This window comes from Rhipicephalus microplus, chromosome 8 (genome assembly GCF_043290135.1).
Source record: "Rhipicephalus microplus isolate Deutch F79 chromosome 8, USDA_Rmic, whole genome shotgun sequence".
NCBI classification, from domain to species: domain Eukaryota; kingdom Metazoa; phylum Arthropoda; class Arachnida; order Ixodida; family Ixodidae; genus Rhipicephalus; species Rhipicephalus microplus.
Window position 1 is genome coordinate 74,289,261 of NC_134707.1, and position 14,961 is coordinate 74,304,221.

Here is a 14,961-nt window from a genome sequence, read left to right on the forward strand (position 1 = left end):
AACCGTTCGAAGCTGTCTGAGCTTTTTGGACTACCACGACCAACGCGTACGTCTATGGGCCGACGACAACACCGGACATAACAGTATTTATACATTATCGAAAATACCAAAAGAGCAAAAAGTCGTAGGCGGCATGATAGCTTGACAGATACGCTCAAAGTCGCCGAAGCTCGCTAAGAAATGCTTCGCATTTGAAAATTGGTAATCCTACCTACAGTGGGAACCGATGATATGCGTAGCACGAATGAGGAAGGCCGATATGGCACTTTAAAATCACCCGAACGTTACAAGGTGGAGGTAAATTATGCCGTACACAACATCCGTGTCATTATTATTATGTTTAGATGTGTCGTTTACCTTCGTAATCTATTCACGCCACGTGAAGCCAAATTTATTATATGTGCAGCTAGCGAAACGGCGGCCACGAGCACGCTATAAACGTGGCGTGCTGTCATGTTCTTGCATGACACGCGTGTCATGATTATCATGTCTGCACCAGTCATATATTTTCGTCATCCATTGATGTCACGTAACACTGATCTCGCTATATGTGGAGCAAGCGAAACGGCCACAAGTGCATCATGAATGACCCTATATACTCCAACGTGACTGGCGCGCGCGCATGCTGGGCACAGCGACGCTATACGTTAGCAAAACGAGAGAACTCTATAGTCTCACACCAGGCGAGACCAGCGTCCATCTGCACGGCTCGATGACAACCGACGCGAAATGCAACATGCTGGATTTCGCGCCGTTGCGTTACCCAGACAGCACTGCATCTCCCTCAATTCATGACGCAGGCACACCGGACGCGCTAAAAGGCGCATGCGTCGAAACAACGCAGCACGGCGCGCCCCTGCGAGTACATGGCAACACGGGCACTCGGCGTGGCAACGCCGGCGTGACGCGCGCACCGTGCCACGTCGAAATGTATTGGCGCCATGACGGTGACATGACACGTATCTCATAATTATCATGTTATCACAAGTCACATACCTTCGTCATTCATTGGTGTCACATTATACCGAATTCGGCATATATGAACCCAGCGAAACGGCCACGAGCGCAACATCAGTGTGGCTCTTAGTAATGTTGTTACATTACACGCATGTCATGATTATCATGTTTTGATGAGTCATTTACACATGTCGTCCGTTCGCGTGACGTAATACTAAATTTGGTACATGTGAAGCTAGCGAAACGGCCGCCAGTGCATCATGAGCTTGGCATGCACTCATGTTACATGGCACGCATCTCATGATTATCATGCTTGCACCAGTCGCATACCTTCGTCATCCATCCACGTATACCGTAATACGAAATTTGGTATATGTGGCGTTAGCGAAACGGCCACGAGCGCATAAAGAGCATGGCTCGTAGTCATGTTACATGGCATGCATGTCATGATTTTCATTTTTGGGTCTGTCGCTTGCGTTTTCCATGCAATAATATCAAACCGTAACAGTTTTACTGCGTGTCCAGTGAAGGAAACCACCAGAAGAGCAGCAGGACTATGAAATGTAAACAATGGCATTCATAACATACATGTCATGATTTTCATCAGTCAAATGTGCTCTTCATACAAGGATGTTATGCCATACCAAGTTTAGTATTGATACCGTTATGGAAACGGCCGGGAGAGCTAAAGGTCGTAGGTGGCTAGATAGATAGATAGATAGATAGATAGATAGATAGATAGATAGATAGATAGATAGATAGATAGAAACGCTCAAAGTCGTCGAAGTTCGCTAAGAAATGCTTCGCATTTAAAACACTGCTTGGCAGTGTGGCCTATGTAAGAAGGCCTCACGTATTGTGTGTTCGAGAGGACCAAGATGATAGATCGTTGAGGAGGAGAAATAAATATTCATTGAAACGGCATACTAAGGCATACTAAGGTGTCCATGGGTGGAGCCCTCATTCCAGGGCCCCACTGGCCCGAGCTGCTTGCTCGGCCTGGTCTAAGGTTGCCCTCTGGCTTCTCAAGTTCGTCCGGTTGAGTTGAACCTCCCACGACCTTTTAAATTCGTTTCGTATGATTAGGGTGAGTTACCCTCTGCTGGTTTTTGTTGGCAAGTCCAAGTGATGTGCTGGAGTGTCGGTGTGTCACCGCACCAAGGGCAGCTGTCAGCATGTTGGCATGGCCGAATTTTGCTAAGTGTGTGTATGTTGGGATAAGTGTTCGTCTGTATTCGTCTCCAATCCCTGGATTGCCAGCGGGGGCGTTTACGGTGGGATGGCGCCATCGTCTGCCGGACCAGTCTTTGGCTCTCAAAGATGTCTCGCGGGAGCATAGGTGTAAAGTAATCCGCCCGCGTCAAGATGTCCGCGGCTCGGAAAGCTAATGCTCGAGCCATGCCGTCTGCCCGTTCGTTTTCTCCTACATCTTCGTTTGTGGGGCACCATGTGGTGCCGTGGTCTTCTTGGAGGTTAGATTCTAGCATGCGTAGGACGCTTTTGGGAAGGACGCCTTTGAAAAACAGTCGGCAAGCCTCTTGGAAATCTGTGAGAACGTGCGCAGACTGTCTCTTTCACTCTGCTGCACGGATGGCTAGTGCTATGGCTGCCGCTTCAGCTAAGACCGTGCTTTTCGTACGTATTGTCGCCGAAGTGATCGCTTGGCTTCGGTTGGTAACGACTGCTGCAAATGCGTTTTGCCTCGTTGAGAATGTGCTGGAGTCTGTACAGAAAGTGTCGGGGTCATTTAGTAGCCACTCTAGTGCCACCGCCCTTGCTCATCTGCCACCGGCATTAACATTGGGGTGCGTGTTTCTCGGGTGACATATATGTGTTTCCGGTCTTCTCTGAGTATTTGATGCGTCTCCTCACTGCAGATCTGTGGAGACAAGGGCAGTTAAGCCTCTTTAGCGATAGTCTGCCTTGCTTCGTCGAGTTGAGTCTCTCTCCCTGTGCGATTAATACGGCTGTGGCGTGTTCGTCGTATGTGTTTTATACACTCAAGCATTCCAAACGCTTTGTGTCAGTGCAGTCTGTGAGGCCCAGTGCAGCTTTGTAGGCAATGCGTATGAGTGTGTTGGCCTGCTCTGCTTCCCATCTGCGTGTGAGTTGGTACGAGAGAGCATATGTAATGCGGTTGACAAAGGCATGTACCGACCTCCTGCTGTCTTCTTCCATCATGCTCTCATTACTGCAAGTTACTCTATTTATGAGTCTCGCTGCACTCCTCGTTGTGCGTTTCCATGTATTAACGTAAAAGATGTGCGTAAACTCCATAGTATGTTGTGCACAGTGAAATTAAATGCCATTAGAAATGGTTTAGGTAGCTGTTTCGCAATCATTTATAGATTTCCTACAGTAAAATGTGTATGAGGTGGATTGTACATGGAGAAAATTTTTGTGTGATAAAATGGTGACTGCAGCCGCCGCAATGAAGCTTTAAACTATAATTTCTCGTACCACTATACCACTTTAGGCAACGATGGCGACGCTGCCCGACGGCCGGTTGTCTTGCGAGCTTTCGCGACGTATAACAGTGTAACATTTTACCATCTTGGTGTTTTTTGGTATCAGATTCGTTTCCCACAAGCATAAAGCTACAGGAGAGAAGCTTGTGAATATGTTCTTAACGTCGCTTAAGTTTTGTTTCATGCCTCTGCAGTTCCAATCATGGATGAATGCCATTGCATGAAATGTTGTGTGTTAAATTTAGTACTTTGAGGTCGTTGTGCGTAAGTTAAAAGCGATGCTATTCGTGTGCTTGGTCACTTCTTTTTTTGTTGGGCCGAAATTGTGTTTTGGCTCCCTTTCCCTCCTTTGCAGGGAGGGATGATGGGCTGCCTGAGCAGCCTCCTAGTTGGAGCAATGTCTGGCAATCTTCCAGTGTCCAATGCACTCGCGTTCATGGAATCTGCACCAACAGGGTGCTCAACACTGTTGGTGCCCGGCGAGGATGCTTGCCCCCTCTAGGGAGGCTGGCTACTGGGCACCGTCAATGAGACCTCTTCTGCCTCGACGTTAGGTTGGCTGACACCAACACTGGTGGAGGCTTTGGAGCATCGCTGTAAAAAAGGCACTTGGTGCCTTTTGTTTTTTGTTTTTGCTCTTGTCTGGGGGACAGTCTGCCGCCACTAGGTCCTGGAGTTCGAACTGTGTGCCTACAGAGACCGTCTAGGGTGCCTTTCCCGTTTGCACCGCTCAGCATATGTGCACTTTTGGGCAAGGTCCACAAGCTCGTGCGCTTCTTGTCATGATATGTTTTCTTGGATTTTCAGTGTAAGTATATCTTTTTTTTTGCCACTCTGGGCAGAAGCGTGAATACGCTGCATGAGGTTCTTGCAGTTCACACAGCCTGAAGTGTTGGTGAACTCGCCATCGTCATGATCATTCTGGCAACATTTCATGCAGGTTGTATTACCATGACATGAATGAGACCCGTGCCCGAACCTATGGCACCGAAAGCACCTGCGACGATTAGGTATGTAGGGCCTCACACGTAGATATAGATAGGCTACCTTAAATGGGCCCTTTAACATTTTTCAACCACCAATTTTTTACTCGTGGAATGTATTAGACTGGTGCACGGACAAATTAGTGCAGCAAGAACGGCAGCAATATCGGCGCGCAGTACGAAGTTATTCAATTTAAAAAAGATTCAAAATACAAGAAAAAAATGCCTATCCTTAACTCGAATTTCGCGGGCTGACATGACCACATATCACTCTTAGCTGTGACGTTACAGGGAGCCTTCAATGACATGCGCTGAAAGCTCTTTCGTAGTGGAAGCTCGTACTCCATTGTTGCCTGTTCAGTGTTTATGACATTGTTGTTATAGCAACAAGCAACGTGGTGCCTGACCACGCCGTTTTGTTTACGTGGTCGAACAGCTGGGTGAGGCTGGTAGAAACGAGCCTCCCCTATTTGTCCGAACTCTAGGAGGTCCTTTGGGTTTGAAGCGAGGCTTTACGCGTCCCGTGATAGGCCGCAACCTTCAATGTCATTTCCGCCCGCGTAGTTCTAGTGAGCGTCACTGTGCGCCGACGCGGTCGGCAGCAATGAGGCGACTTTATTGCACAATTAATATACTAAGTATTTGATATCGGTGCTTGGAACTATGCTAAAATTATCCCTGGCCATAGGTCTACGCGAAACACATACAAAAATAGGTGCTTCAAAAGTGTTGGAGGGCACCTTTAACTGCTGCAGGAATAGTCGTGCTTGCTAACGTTAGTATTACATTCCTTGTGCGGGCCTCCGTCCTATCTCTACGGATGAAGATTGCTCGTGCGGCAAGTACACCTTGATCCGCTAAAGCTTCCTCAATTTCTGCGTCGGTGCACTTGAGCAGTTTATTGTCGGATATTACTCCTCACATGTTATTTAGAGATCCGTGAGCTGTTACACAAACTTCATAATGTCCGATTTTTACAAGGCGTCTGATTTTGCCACTTTGTTCTTTGTTTTCCACTTCTATGGGAAGATCTCCTGAATTCAATGTTTTGCACTGTAATTGGTTTCATTGAATTCTGTGATTGCTTTTCCGATCGGAAATGGTGATATGGTTTGTATCTTAGCCTCATATAAAGACCTTACAAAAAAAAAAAAGATGTGTAATCGCTCTCTTTATTCAGTAATTTTCTATTTGCTTCATTTCTACTCTTTTTACGGAACCGATCATAGTGGAAAGGGGGGGGGTACTTTTTCCATAGAAAAGCATAATTATTCGGTAGCTAAGCCAGCCACGCACCACGGAGTCCAACAAGGGGAACGTTTACAGCCGGTACCAATACAATGCTACTGTAACACTAAAATCCTGACCAAGGGAGGTCAGTGCCCCAGTGTTAACTCTAGCCGACAGGAAATTTCGAAGTCAACAGGGAAGAAAAAAATGACAGGACAGATAAAAAGTAAGAGATAAAGATGAAGAAGTAGGGAGAGAGGTAGGAAAATGCGACTGCCGATTTCCCCTGGGTGGGTCAGCCCAGGGGTGCCGTCTACGTGAAGCCGGGGCCAAAGGGTTGTGTTGACTCCACCGGAGGGCCTTAAAAGTCCAGTCACCCAGCGTCGGCTAAACCCCCGAAATTCTTTTTACCTAGGCACGGCAATGCCACGCACGGCTAGGCGTGGGAAAAAGTCGACACTCTCCCGTTGGCTCGGGTCCGTGGTGTTGCCACACACCAAACGCCTGCTTGCACAGACCCCTGCGGTGCAGCTGTGTTAACGAGCATTTAGCACTGAAGGAATCTTGAAGCTGACTTCGTTTGCTATCGTTAATAATTTCCTTCAATTTCTCAAGATACATCCTTCTACATCGTTTTGTTGTGTCATCTTACCTTCCTATATGAACAACACTAATAAGATCTGAATTGCCCCGCCGCGGTGGTCTAGTGGCTAAGGTACTCGGCTGCTGACCCGCAGGTCGCGCGTTCAAATTCCGGCTGCGGCGGCTGCATTTCCGATGGAGGCGGAGATGTCGAGGCCCGTGTGCTCAAATTCTGGTGCACGTTACAGAACCCCAGGTGGTCAAAATTTCCGGAGCCCTCCACTACGGCGTCTCTCATAATCATATGGTGGTTTTGGGACGTTAAACCCCACAAATCAATCAATAAGATCTGAATTCATGGTTGACCAAGTCGCCGCAGCTACAACACTTCTGATTTTGAGCACTTTTCTCTTTTTTTCTTCTTCGAATGCGCGGCTTTTGAGTGTGATGACACGCACATTCGTGAGAAAGACGCGGCCTCTCGTGGTGGCTCCGGTAACGACCGAACGCGCCATCCTCGAATCCGCCAGTGACTTATACTGGCTGTTTTGTATATATAAAGTCTATAAAGGTGCATGTATTAAAATTCATATAGATATATACAAGTGTACAGGAGTATAATTGTGTTTCCCGATTAAACTTTTTAGTTCAGCTAATAAATAAGCATCACATTATTGCGTTTCTCAAATATTACTTTTTTCTTTGGGTATGCAGCAAGACAAAGTCATCACGTAACAATAAAAACATTCCACGCAAAAATATTTGTTTCAAATATTCTTTCTTTCTAAAACTATGATTGATTAGAATAACCTAACTAACATTCCTCTTGCTCAAACTTCACTGTCTTCATTTGGTGCAATTATCTGGCCATGACTATTCAATATCCAACATGACCTTGTTCAGTTATGTTTTTTGCCATTTTTGTGTAAATGATGTTTCATGTGCCTTCGGTATTTGTTTGCAAAACGTACAGAGAATGTGATTTTTTCTCACAACTAATATATTTGTATTGTATCTTTTGTAAACAGGGTTTTCTTCTCTTATTTGTGGTGCGGGCAAGATTTTTTTGCATGACATTGTATTTCAGCCTTGCTGAACCTCCCTATCGGTATTGCAGTATCTGTAAGCAACTAATTAAATGAATGAATACTGGGGAGCCAGAAGGAGACAGATTGTGATTGACAAAAGCCTAAACTGACTCCCAGAAACTGTAAGAGCACTGCACACAGCTTTTGAAGAAGCCTTGAAAGAATGTTCTCGTCTACCTATTGTTCTCGTCTACCTATTGTTCTCGTCTACACCACCGCATATGGTCAAGGTTTAAAGAATATTGTTTATATCTTCAATTTATGAGGCGGGATATTAAGGAAATTGGCCACCAGACACATCATGCAATATTTTAGAAGATCTAGAATGCTACATCAAAAACTGAGAAAACTTGAACTAATGTTTCTGAACAGCTTTATCACAACGCCCACTTCCACTGCACGTATTAAAGAAAAGACCGTTGTGCACACTTGCCCAACAAGAAGTAGAGTGACGAGGTATAAGTTGAGCTTGACTTTCCTAGCAGGGCGAGTGAACGCCTGTCGACGTAAACAGAGGCAAATATGTCCCTGCGAGGATATCTGCTGCTAATTTATAACGCTGAATAAAAAAAATGTGGCTCTCAGAAAAAGTGGTCCCAAAGATCACAAAATGATGGAAGCTTCGGCTGAGCAGACGTTCTCTCAAATAATCTATGCCCATTGTGCCGAGAATAGAGTCTTAGAAACCGATACTTTATCGTCTGTCCTTTGAGAGACCTCTGATGACATTTTCTTGAATGCTTTAAATGCAGCTAATAACAAACCCGGGTGGTAAACGATAACAGCGTTCAAATTTTGTAAGAAATACTGAAACAGCAATGAGGGGAGAAATTAAAGTTTGTGAGCTAGCAAGTACGAAAAAACTGTTCAAATAAAACGGGTCAATCGGTACCAGCCAGCCTCACCACGGTGGTCTAGTAACTAAGGTACTCGGCTGCTGACCTGCAGGTCGCGGGATTGAATACCGGCTGCGGCGGCTGCATGTCCGATGGGGGCGGAAATGCTGTAGGCCCGTGTTGTCAGATTTGGGGGCACGTTAAAGAACCCCTTGTGGTCGAAATTTCAGGAGCTCTCCACTACGTCGCCTCTCATATACATATCATGGTTATGGATCATTAAATCACACATATCAATCAAACAACATCAAATCGGTACCAGCCATGTGAATCACTGTCTCAGCCGTCTAGGCGACGAGTCTGAAGAAAAGTATGCACATCGGTGGTATGCGGATGACGTGATACAGCGATCATTCTCAAGGCATACAGAACAAAAAAATTGCAAGAAAGTGCCTGACAGCTTGGAACAGTGGAATAACTGCAGCGAAAGGACAAGAATTCAAAGAAAGAAAGAAAAAACTGGCAGATCCCGCGTACAGCGGGAATCAATGGTATGCGAAGCACGAATGAGAAATGTGGATATGTCATTTTAAATTCAGCACCACGTCACGAGGTGGAGGTAAATGATGTCGTACATGACTTCCATTACAAGATTAGCATGTTTGGATGTGTCATTTACCTTCGTCATCTATTCACGTCACGTGATTTGAAATTTAGTATACGTGAAGCTAGCAAAACGGCCGCCAGCAGGCTATGGGCGTGGTATGTTGCCATGTTCTTACATAACACGCGCGTCAGGATTATCATGGTTGCACCAGTTGTATATTTCGTCATCCATTGACTTCACGTAATAGCCAATTGGGTATATGTGGAGCTATCAAAACGGCGGCGACCGCAACAAGAAGGGCCTAAAATACTCCTATGTAGCGTTGACGCCCGCTCACGCTGGGCACAGTGACGCTACACTGCAAACTATTTCACACCTTTAAGGGTGATTGTTTTAATAAAACACCCATCTTACACCTATTCTTTGTGCAAAATTTGTTCAAACGGGTGTAATTTATTTAATTACACTCTTTGCACACTCATTTGTCATTTTTATGCGTATTAAAAGTGTATGTTTGCAAACAACACCCAAGGGTGTTTCCTTGAATGTTACACCTATCATATGTGTATATAGTTTAGAGCATCAACGCATATCACATCTCAACGGATGCAATCAATCCGCATGCCAATTTACGGGTGAAAAAATCAACATTTCGGCAATCGTTTTCAGTTCACGTTTCATCCGCCAAAATATATCGTGCTTTATAATATATTTAATATACCACACCCTCAATACATTATTCAGACGATTCCTCACACGTTGAACGATTTAATTCATGGGCTGACTTTTTGGGATTCTTACGAAAAAATATTTTGCTGCCGCTCATGTCCATTCATATCTAATTCTCACAGAGACATCGGTAAAAGAGATTATGTTGCACCTAAACGTAACATCGAACGATTACACACTGTTTTCGACAGGCTATCGTGCACGCTTTCTGATTTGAAATCAAACTACAACTTTCGTACCAGAGGTCCTGTTTCCTTTACAATGGGGTTCACATATTTCTTCACACTGAAGTATTTCGCATCAATCGACACGTCGCTGACTTATTCAGCGAGGTAAAATTTGCTCTATGATCAGCTCAAATTGACTGTTTGCAGTATTCGCATTGCCATGGAATTAAGCATGTTTACAATTATCTTGCTTATCTTACTCTGATGCAGCTGCTGTGCACGCATGCCACGCCGCAGGACAAGTTTGACGCACATACGCTACGCACGGGGGAACTCGTTCTATGGAACGCACCACTCTGTGGGCACTTACTGCTCTTTTTTATTTCCTTGATACGAACGCTTCCGCGCGGTATAATAGACACCTGAACAATCGCAGACGACACTAGTGCGCTGTACCCGTGCCACAAGAAGGGAGACTAGTTGACTAATTGCAGCATTGTAATTGACAGTTCTTACTATGGCGTTATGCACTGATAATCGCAAATTTGTATGCTCGCACGATATATATGTAAGACTAGAAATAAAAGCAAGTGTCATTCATACTTTGTCCGTAAAAAAAGCATTGTCCCCAGGTTCTTGCTCAATGGCAGAGTGTTAATTAAAGGAAGATGATACCACAGAAGAGGTGTTGCTAGGATTTATGCATGGAGGGGGATAGAAAATGAAATGAACGGGACCTGACCCATCTGTATGTACATTTTGCCTGTGGTTGCATACGAGCAGATCCAAACCGGGAGCTTTCTTTTTTTTTTTTGGAAATGGGCCAAATTCTGACCCGAAAGTACCTCAAATGACAATAAATCGGCTCACACGTACTTTCATCTTTCCTCTAAAACAGTAATACGAAAACATCATTTATAACTATTACAGTTCTACGTTGATAGCATGTATATGCCAAGGCAGCATTGGTTGAGCTTGTTTCGGTTCTAAATTTGGCCCATCTTGAATAAAAAAACAAAGCTTCTCAGTCTAACATAAACAGGGAGTGGAGATGTGTCAAATACAAAACAACCTTCCTTCCGCCCTTCCCTAACTTTATATTTATATCTATGATGCACAAGTAATAAATCTGGACTCCAAATTGTCGAAACAACGCCGCAATAATCCCTCACTCGGGAAAAGAAAGATGTGCATTACGAAGGCTACGCATTTTCCGCCTGCACACGTCCCTGGCATAAAAAAAAACGACTTTAAGCTCCGCTAGCAAATAAATATGTTGTCAAGCATGAATTATCACAGTATATCTTGGTGGCTTGACACAGCTTCGAAATTTTATCATAAAATGGTGCTGCTATAAGTTTCGGTTTCAGTTTTAAGCTCTCGGGGCAACTGCGCATCGCCATCGTCAGCAGGCAGAATTGAATAATTTTGAATTGAATAATGATTTGAATGAATTCTGAGGTGGTAACATGCCGTTGCGTGTTTGCTGCAGGCTGACTTGCTTTGTCCTGGATGTGTACTTCTAAGGCTTGCACTGTATAACTCACGCTTACAGTAGATATAGTACGTGTCACTACAATATCTGCAATTGTGTACGTGTCACTGCAATCTGTGGCGCGTCGGCAAGTATTACAGAACAACTTCGGTGCGGCGGAGTGTGTGTGTCCTGTCAATAACTTTCGTTGAAGCTTGTGCACGCCGCAAGCTGAGTGTTTACGATTATGCATCCAATGAAGCGTGCGCTAGGAGCTACATGGAGAACGCTTTTGGATTTCGTGCTATTGCTGAAAAGGTAAGCTTTCGTGCATGCCAACAACGAAGTGCTGAAGTGCGTGCCTGCCGACTCCCGATTCGCCCGCAATACTCGTATTTGCAAGGAAGCGACCGTCCCTTGGCGCCGGTAGCTTCATGACCTTCGCTCGCTGTGTGCTTATCAGCTACAATGTCTGAACAGTCGCAGCGTTCTTAAACCTCGCTGTGGCAACCAGTTAAAAAAAAACGAAAAACGGGGGGATGTGCCGCGCGCAGATAGACCTTAAGGCGTGCGGCAGCGGGTGAAAAAAAAGTGGGGGGTGGAGGAGTGAGCGAGCCGAGGTGGGTGAAAGGGGTGGCATAATAATAATAAAGAACGAAACAGATCACTGGGAAAGGAGGCGCAAGCTGTAAGTTAGCGGGACTGCAGTGGACAAATGGGGCGCGTTTATTACGTGGGAGGAAAAATATATTCAACGACTGAAGCTAGGGGTGCGTTCATAATGCGAGTAAATACGCTATTTAAAGCAACAATTCAAAAATATTTGAACTTTGTATCAGTACCCTTTGATGCATGGGCTTTGCAGCGGCGTGACTTGTGTTTTCTTAAAAATCATGCTGCTAACCAAAGAAATTATATGTATCTTGTTTGGTCAGAAATTTGCGCTTTTTTATGCCTTGTTAGGTTTGTTTATATGTATACTTGTATATCGTAGATAATGAGGATATAGAAACATTGATGTGTTTTTCGTAAGGGCTTGAACAGCCACACTCAATTTCACGCATCATCTTTATTGCATTTCTGCCCCGTTGTAGTGTGGCACATAGAATATTGTAGAATAGAATATTTCTAAATATTTTGGTGTATGGTTTTGGCGTTGTGGTTAAGTGAAAGCTTCGCCAAAGTGTACCAATACACACCTACACAATACTTTCAGTTACACTGATACAGCACAGATGATAATGGCGTAGGCAAAGTTAGCCAGTAAAGAACACGCTCATTAAAAACAAAATGACGATGACGACACAGGTAAATGTGGATGAAAGAAGGCAGACCTAACAGCACTTGTCTGTTTCATGCGTTTTGTCTGTCCAGGTTTCATCCTTATGAATAAAAACACGCTTATGAAACTAATAAGCCCTGTATGCATATATTCCTGTTAGCATCTCCTGCAATAAGTCATGCATTTTTTAAATTATTACATATTTTTTGTATAGCACTTCAGAGCTTATTGAGCATCTATTTAACTTATTTGTAATTTGGTTTACAGTGTACCTTAGCGAAACGCGAGCTCCATATTATTTGACGCCAGGCATGACAACGTCCGTCGGTGTGGCCCGACGGAAACCGGCACGAAATGCGACGTGCTGCATTTTGCGCCGATTCATTACCCAGACAGCACTGCATCTCCCTCGTTTCATGTCGGAGGGATGCCGGATGCGCTAAAACGCGCGTGCCTCAAAGCAAGACAGCACGGCGCGCGCCTGTGAGTATATGCCAGGACCGGCGCTTGACGTGGCAACGCCAGCGTGACGCGACAAAATGAACGCCGGCAAGCATGCGCACCTCGTCACGTCGAAATGTATTGGCGCCGTGACTATGGCATAGAGTCATGTTCTCACATGACATGCATCTCATGATTATCTTGTTTGCACCAGTCACAAAATTTCGTCATTCATTCGAGCCATGTAATACCAAGTATGGCATATGTGAAGCTAGCGAAACGGCCGCGAGCGCGACATCAGTGTGGCAATTAGTCATGTTGTTACATGACACGCATGTCGTGATTATCATGTTTGGTTGTGTCATTTACGGATGTGTCCATTGTCGTCACGTCATACAGAATTTCGTACATGCGAAGCTAGTGAAACGGCCGCCAGCGCATCACGAGCATGGCCTGTAGTCATGTTGGTACATGGCACGCATCTCATAATTATCATGTTTGCACCAGTCGCATCCCTTCTTCATCCATTCACGTACCGTAATAGCAAATTTGGTATAGGTGACGCTAGCAAAACGGCCACGAGCGCAACATGAGCATGCCATGTAGTCATGTTGTTACAAGACATGCATGTCATGATTTTCATTTTAGGGTCTGTCACTTGCATTTGCAATGGAATCATATCATACTGTACCAGTTTTGCAATGTGTCATGTGAACGAAACCACCACAAGAGCAGCAGAACTATGGAATAAAAACCATGCCATTCATGACAAATATGTCATGACTTTCATGTTATGACTGGTCAAATATGCGCGTCATACGGTGATGTTATGCCATACCAAGTTTGGTATTTATACCAATATCCAAACGGCTAGATAGATAGATAGATAGATAGATAGATAGATAGATAGATAGATAGATAGATAGATAGATAGATAGATAGATAGATAGATAGATAGATAGATAGATAGATAGATAGATAGATAGATAGATAGATAGATAGATAGATAGATAGATAGATAGATAGATAGACAGACAGACAGACAGACAGACAGACAGACAGACAGACAGATAGATAGATAGATAGATAGATAGATAGATAGATAGATAGATAGATAGATAGATAGATAGATAGATAGATAGATAGATAGATAGATAGATACGCTAAATGTCACCTAAGTTCACTACGACATGCTTCGCCTTTAAAACACTGCTGGGCAGTGTTGCCTATGTAAGAATGTCTCACGTTTGTGTGTTCGAGACGAACAAGATGATTGATTATTGATTGACCTTTCTTATGCCAACACTGATGATCATCGAGTAGGTTGTCTATTTGAAGGGTTTATGTTAGTCTTGTGTTTATAATTCTCTCGTATGATTTAGCCAAGCAGCTTGTAAGTGCTATGAACCTTTAGCTACTCGGCGAAGTTGGTGGTTTCGCAGTTCTTAAAAATGACACTATGATTGCATTTTTCATTTTGTGGGCATTTAGCCGGTTCTTCAAATCACGTTAAAGAACTAGCATTGCGTAATAAATTCTGTCTGGCCCTACTGCTGTCTTTTTTTCCGTCGAAAACACAGTGTGTAACTCTTCGAATGTCAAAGGAGCGCTGTACTGTTCATCTTGGCCACCGGTTACTGGTAGTTTTTGTTTTTCGGTTGTCTGTTTGTATGCCAGGAAAGATGGCGTGTAATTAGCGGAACTAGATATAGTATAATTGTGTTCGCCGGAAATGTCCGTCTAGTCTTCTAGAGATGTCTGTGTGCCTGGGTTTGTACGCATGGGTATTGCGTATGAGGAGTAGTCACCGCTGAAATTTCTAACCTAGTTCCACGATTTGTTGGATGGTGTTGTGCTATTTATTGTAGATATTTACTTTTGTCAGGACAATTTCTCTGCATCTATGTGTCGTGCTTTCGCTTTTGCTTGTTTGAATGCGAGGAAGTTGTCACATGTGTGGTACCTACGGAAGTTGCACCATGCTATACTTTTTAATTTTTTTTGCTCTTGCACACTCACTTCTGCACCATGGCTTTAGCTTTCTTCGCACAAGTTCTGAAGATTGGGAGTAGCTTGCTGTGCCGCAGACAGTATGCAAGCGGTGAACTTGTCATTTA

The 14,961-nt window shown here is 44.3% G+C and overlaps 1 long non-coding RNA gene across 2 annotated transcripts in view; it reads right to left on the reverse strand.

Annotated features, from left to right (window-relative positions):
* The window catches only part of LOC142768611 (uncharacterized), a 79,611-nt gene extending 71,223 nt beyond the window's left edge, over positions 1–8,388 (reverse strand). Inside the window, exon 1 of one of the 2 annotated variants that reach the window (XR_012885359.1) lies at positions 8,251–8,388. This is a non-coding gene — a long non-coding RNA (uncharacterized LOC142768611). Of the gene's footprint in view, positions 1–7,741; positions 7,869–8,250 lie in introns of those variants that run through there. The other variant, XR_012885358.1, reaches the window with a different exon arrangement.
* Between the last annotated feature and the right edge of the window lie 6,573 nt (positions 8,389–14,961).